Genomic DNA, 6,721 nt, shown 5'->3' with positions numbered 1-6,721 from the left:
TAAATAGTGGTAGAGTCATCATGATGACGGTGAGAACGACAGAGAGTTGACAATACCATACTGCGAGGAAGAGGATCCAACCCTAATGGATTTTTATGATGCTGAACGTAAAAAGTTACAAGCCTATTCCACGGAAGCCCCTCTACATAATGACCTATCATCTTCCTTAACGATCAACTCCGATAAAGCATCTACTCCTTCAACTCCATCCTCACCAACAAAGTCCAATGACATAACCTCGTAATCCACTTCTATTCCTAAAGAAGTTTCCCAAGCACAACCATCTAACAAGGAACTCAGGAAAAAGCCCTAGAGCAAACACCTCTTCATCAACCAACCTCGCCCAAAAGAGGGGACTACATGCTCGAAAGCCTCCACATCAGTAACCACCACTCTGCAAGAGACTCGAACCTCGTCTCGTCAATATCCATGAGTTTCAAACTTGCAGCCTCAATGCCAACCAATGTGAAGGAGGGCCCAAAACCTTCTACTTTCACTAAAAAGAAAACTCCACCAAAACAACCAAAATCAAGGTATCTTAATGGTATCAAAATATGGGTGGAGAAGAAGCTACTTGTAGCTCAATGCTACTATATGAAGGTGCCAATCAAAATATGGGTGGAGAAGAAGCTACTTGTAGCTCAATGCTACTATGAAGGTGCTAATCAAATTTGGGTGCCTTGACAGTTAAAGCCTCTTCCTCAACACAGCACTCAGAGGCTAAGAAAAAATAAAAGTACTCCACAACACCGTCCACAAAAGCCTATGGAGTTTCTTAACGAACTCCATCTCAACAAGTGTGGGTACCCAAAAGATTACTGCAAGCACAAGGGTACTACCAAGGAAATACCAAAGCTTGGATTCCCAAGTGCATCAAAAAGTCCCCTAAGCCTGCATAAAGAAAGAAACCTTAGCACAAACAGCATCAGCTGACAAATTATAATGTTCATCAAAGATGGGTGCCTGTGCACGTGCTTTAATAATAAGAATACTGTGATGTTAATCTTATCATATGGTTGCCAAAATCGAAACAAGTGAAGATAGCCTCACCACTGACTTTAACCCCAACAGCTTTACCTAAAGTTTGACAAGAATGGAGGCCCAAGCAACAAGCAAGTCACTCAACCCCTCTCACGCATTCAACACCTACATAAGAGCTTCTGTGTTCATAAAAACCCAATGGCAACAAATGAGAAGCTTCTGCCTCTTGATAACACGTGCGCTAAAAATTCAAGATTCAATTCCCACGTTTGCAAACAACGGAGACTTATGAGTGTATCAAAGACAAACTCATTATGCTCTTTTCACTCCTCTGGATGTGAAGCATAAATGTAGAAGCTACACGGCAAACATAAGAACCTATTATCTCAAAAAGGAGAGTAGACACAGGAACCTATTGCTTGCAAGGTTGTAACCAACAACAAAAAAAAGAGGAAAAAAAAGACAAACACCAGCGAGTCACACATATAGCCTACCTAAAAATCATAGAATGACCCAAGAAACTCCGAATGTTCTTAAATAGCCATTTCATTTTTGTTAAGCTTATAGCTTATTATTCTTTTGGCTAAGTTAATATAGCAGCTACTCCATGAGTACATATCCATACTCATGCACTTGAGGATATTTGCAACAAGGCCTTATCATCGATAACCTTTCAGGTACATCTCTGGATAAGGGGGCCATGGTGGGCGAAAGCCTGGTCAATGGTATAACCCATCGCTTGAAACTTTATTTCAAATTGCAAACCTCTCCAAATAAAGATCTTCACAATGCATGGGTCTCAAATCCTTAGTGAAGAAATCTTAGCCTCGCCGGTTAGCATAATTCTTTCATGCCTCACCAACAAGTGGCGACATCAACAAGCAACAGATCAATAAGAGTCTATGTGACTCAATTCTTGTACTTCATGTATATCTGCTTTAAGATACTTAGGAGTTGTTTGTGATATTCTACCACTTTTAGGTAGGCCATATGTGTGACTCCCTTGTGTTTGTGTGTTTTTTTTTGGGTTATCACCTTGCGAGCAACAGGTTCTTATGGTTTCTCTCCTTTTTGAGAGAATAGGTTCTTATATCTATTGCGTAGCTTTTGCACTTATGCTTTACATCCAGAGGGGTGAAAAGAGCATTGTGAGTTTGTCTTTGATGCGCTCATAAGTCTCCGTTGTTTGCAAACGTGGAAATGGAATCTTGAATTTTTGGCGCAAGTGTTATCGAGGTAGTAAGTACAGCTTTTGGTTGGTTACCATTGGGGTTGATTGAACACACAAGCTTTTATGTAGGTGCTGAATGCACGAGAGGGGTTGAGTGACTTGCTTGGTGTTGCTTAGGCCTCCATTCCTGTGTCAAACCTTAGGTGAAGCTGTTGGAGTTAAAGTCGATAGTGTGGCTGTCTTCACTTTGTTTGATTTTGGTAACCATATGATGGAATTACCATTATAGTATCCTTGTTGTTGAAGCACGTGCACAGACACCCATCTTTGATGAACATTATAAATTGGTAGTTGATGCTGTTGGTGCTAAGGTATTTCTGTTTGGTGCATGGGAGATGGAGGTTTTGAGTTAATTGTTGATGAATTGGGACATAGTGTTGTGTCATGACCAAAAGGTTTAGTACAGAAAAATAGGTGCCTTGTATGCACAATAGGGATTGTGATGGTTGTAGTGATTGCACTGAACAAAAGGCAATTCCCTCATCACTTGAAGAGGCATTAAGGATGTTTGGTGTTGAAGGATCTCATTCTCTTTTAGAGATGTCGATTGTAAGCTTTTAAGCAAAGCTACATAGAATTCAGGAAATGATAACTCCAAGATCAATTTTTTGTTAGCCATTACTTCACTTGGTTTAAATGAGGAACATCTTGTATCATTATCATCTGTCGTATTGCTTCTTTACAACATTGATCAAATGTTTTCGGGTTGGATACAATGATCAAGTTGTGTAAGCTGTTATTCTTTAATCCCATCATGAAACATCTCTTCAATTGAGCATCATTTGGTTTCTCCCATGGTTCACATCGTGAGTCCAAGAGTTTTATCCGAAGGATAAAATCCCGAATGGTTTTGTTTTGTTTCTGATCAATTGAATAAAGTTCTCTTGCTGCACTTCACCGATCACCCTGTCTTGAAAAGCCGTGGATAAGGCTGACTTCAAGGTCCTAAAGTTTGTCTTGATCTCCATTTTATCAATGTGATGAACCATCGGCCATCGTTTCCCCCATTAAACATAGGTTCAACGCATTTACCTTGGTTGGGCAATTTGGATTTCCAAAGGTTTCACATCTCTGTTCAAACATTTGAATGAATTGAACAAGATTAGTTGTCCTATCATATTTGCCCATGATTTTTGAAATCTGTACAGTTGTATTTTTGTATGACTCATTGAGGCCGTTTGTGAGTGCTCTTGTGTGTAGGAACTCACTTAGTCCTTGGGCAACCCTCCTTCCTAAACTAGTCAATATGTCCAAGGTGTGGACATCCAGGGGTTGCAAAGGTTGGTACGTATAGGATTTGTATAAATGTTAGAGGTAAAGGACCAAAGCTTGGTGGGATTGAAGTGACAAGGGGTGTAAAACCCGATGACACGATTGTTGTTTGCATAGCAAATGGTATTGGAACTTTTTTGTATAGCTGGGACATAGATACGCTGTCAATTGCTCCTTAATGAGCAAGCACACTTTTTTTTTAGGGGGCTTTTTAGGATTTATGACAACCTGTTTTAGCCCGTTACAACTTTAGGAGGCCTGGCGTACCCTTCTATGGGTAAAACGAGTGTCTGTTTGCCCTAATTAGCTTAGGCGCTACATGCGCGTGAACGACCTCTTAGAGATATTTTTTCGAAAAGGGTGCATGCTAGTAGCTTCCCAAATCGAAGAGGAGGTCCTAAAACCTGTTTTCCATCATTGTCTCAAGACCATTTTTTTAAGAATTTTCTTTTTGTGTCCTAGCTCGTTTTTGAAGGTGTTCCGAAAGGAATTCAAAAAAACTCTGTATGCGAGAGTTGTATTTTTGGAGTACTACAACTTTGTCTCTCTGAGTCTTTCGTGAACGACCTCTTAGAGATATTTTTTCGAAAAGGGTGCATGCTAGTAGCTTCCCAAATCGAAGAGGAGGTCCTAAAACCTGTTTTCCATCATTGTCTCAAGACCATTTTTTAAAGAATTTTCTTTTAGTGTCCTAGCGCGTTTTTGAAGGTGTTCCAAAAGGAATTCAAAAAAACTCTGTATGCGAGAGTTGTATTTTTGGAGTACTACAACTTTGTCTCTCTGAGTCTTTCGTGATTTTGTCGTTTAAACTCTCAAAAAGTAGCCCCAATACAGTTCTTATTGTTTTTGCGCGTTGTTTTGGGCAATTTTGTGCTTTAAAGACTATTTTTTGTCTTGATTTCTGAGTTAAATTTTGAGGCTACTAGTCGAAGGCTGAAACGATTGATTTTGACCTCGGACGGTCAAGACCAATTTCGAAGAGCTCGATGTTAGCTTTTCGATGAGCACTAGAACACCTTCATTGAATTCACGGTTTAGGAGATACATGCCTCCAAACAGGGCTGCTTGCCAGAGCGAAGTTCACGATGTGAAATAGACCACAGATTTTATTTAAAAAAAAGGCATGGGGACTCTTTCACGTGAGACGCTTAAGGGTTTCATGCCATGAATCTTTAAGGTGTGCAACAGACTTTACGGAATTTATTAAATTTGATTGCTTTTTACTTTTTTTGGTGACGTCTTAAGGCGTGAGACCCTTAAGGCATGAGCTGTTTTTTTTCCGCGCGTGAGGCCTTAAGGCACGAGTCTTTTTTTTTTTGGAGTCTAGAGGGATGTGAGATCCCTGTCTCCACCGCGCAACGGATTCGGGGTACTAGCAGCGGAAGTAGCACATCGTGCGTGGGGTCTCACACTCGGGGCCTCGCCCAACGGCGGATATCCGGACAAGAGACTAATCCGTCGGTTTATCCAAAACCAAAACCGGAAAAACTTCCTTTACCCGGAAAGCACGGGCGATTCCACCAGGATAATTCTTTACTCTAACGTAGTCAAGATCATTACTGATCAAACTGATCCGACTGCACCTCTAACGGTACTTGGTCAGGTCAAGGAAGAAACTTGCACTTGGATCATTGGGATCAACGCTTTTTTCCCCATCAAGAGGCACAGCCGTTGATTCCTATCCATAGAACAATTACTATCCGGGATTTACTTCATCTATCGTAATAATAGAAATTAAATCTCAATTTACGGATCCATTAGTCTAGCCTAACCCCATCAAGTCCCATGGGTTAGCCAACCTCCCAACCACTGTAGTGATGGGATCCAATTAGGAATTTGGTTAGGTTTTGTCCCGGGTACCAGGGAAAAGAGTTCCTAGGTCCCCTAGCCGGAAGTTCATGCAAACATAAAACTAGTTACACCACTTACACACCCAATATGAAATTGCCTTTTTCTCAGCATCAACTAACTTTCAAACAATCCTTTAATGAAACCATTATGTCACTGATGACAATCCTCAAAGTCTCTGGTTGAATCCTTATTTCCCATCATTCATTCATCGGTGTACTTATGGCATCATTGGCAACCAAAACGCTCACCACCTGTTCACTCAGGGGCCTTTTCCATAGTTCCTAGCTCATAGTAAACCGGCAATATATTCATATAACAGAATGGAATCTCCGTGGAAGATCACCAAGATCAACCCACAGATCCATATAAAAGAGCCATGGACTCATCCGTTTGAGGACCAGCAAGGTCAATCAACCAGATCCATGCCCGGTTTCAGAAAACAACTCTTACTTCTTGTTCCAATATCTTCCTCGACACACGTGTGGGTATCTTCGGTGACCCAGAGCCCGAGCACCGTATGGTCAGCACCCTCTAGGATCCTTCGCAGGTGACCTAGCGCTTCACTCATAGGCCACTTCCTTGGTCCCTCATCCACCGTACCGGAAGCTCACCATTTAAATCGAACCGAGGCTGGTCAAGACCTCGGCCGACCTTGCTACGCGAGACGTCCTCCATTGACTCTCCATCAGCATTTGCAACTTTATTAGTTCAGTCTTTATGACCTTAATCCTCAAGACGGTCAAAATGCTTCCCCAGCATTCTTGACATAAAACAGTCATTTACAAACAGTCACAAAATACAGTTTCTATAACGAACTCTCATCTTTCCACATTATCCACTCTCGGACCACATTACTTATTCCCTATTACATTCAATGTGTACTCATTCTCATCCATTCACTCATATAGACTACACATTATTTCACATACACATTCACATTCATTATTCTACATACATATCCATGTTCGCACGTCCACATCATATATCCAATTTTACATTCAATCATACACATTCACATTCATTATTCTACATACATATCCATGTTCGTACGTCCACATCATATATCCAATTTTACATTCAATCATACGCATCTACATGCATACATCTATTTTCACATCCTCATTCATACATCCACATTATACATACATCCAATTTCACATTCATACATACGCATCTACATGCATACATCTATTTTCACATCCTCATTCATACATCCACATTCACATACATACATCTACATTCGATTCTACATCCATACATCTACATCCACATCTTCATTCACATTCACATCCATGCATCCACATCTACATACATACATCCATTTTCACATCCGCATTCATACATCCACATCCACATACATACATACATCCGTATCTACATCCATAC

Source organism: Cibotium barometz, chromosome 29 (assembly GCF_041138505.1).
Source record: "Cibotium barometz isolate CiBa-2024 chromosome 29, ASM4113850v1, whole genome shotgun sequence".
Classification (NCBI taxonomy): Eukaryota; Viridiplantae; Streptophyta; class Polypodiopsida; order Cyatheales; family Cibotiaceae; genus Cibotium; species Cibotium barometz.
This window is presented reverse-complemented; position numbering follows the sequence as displayed.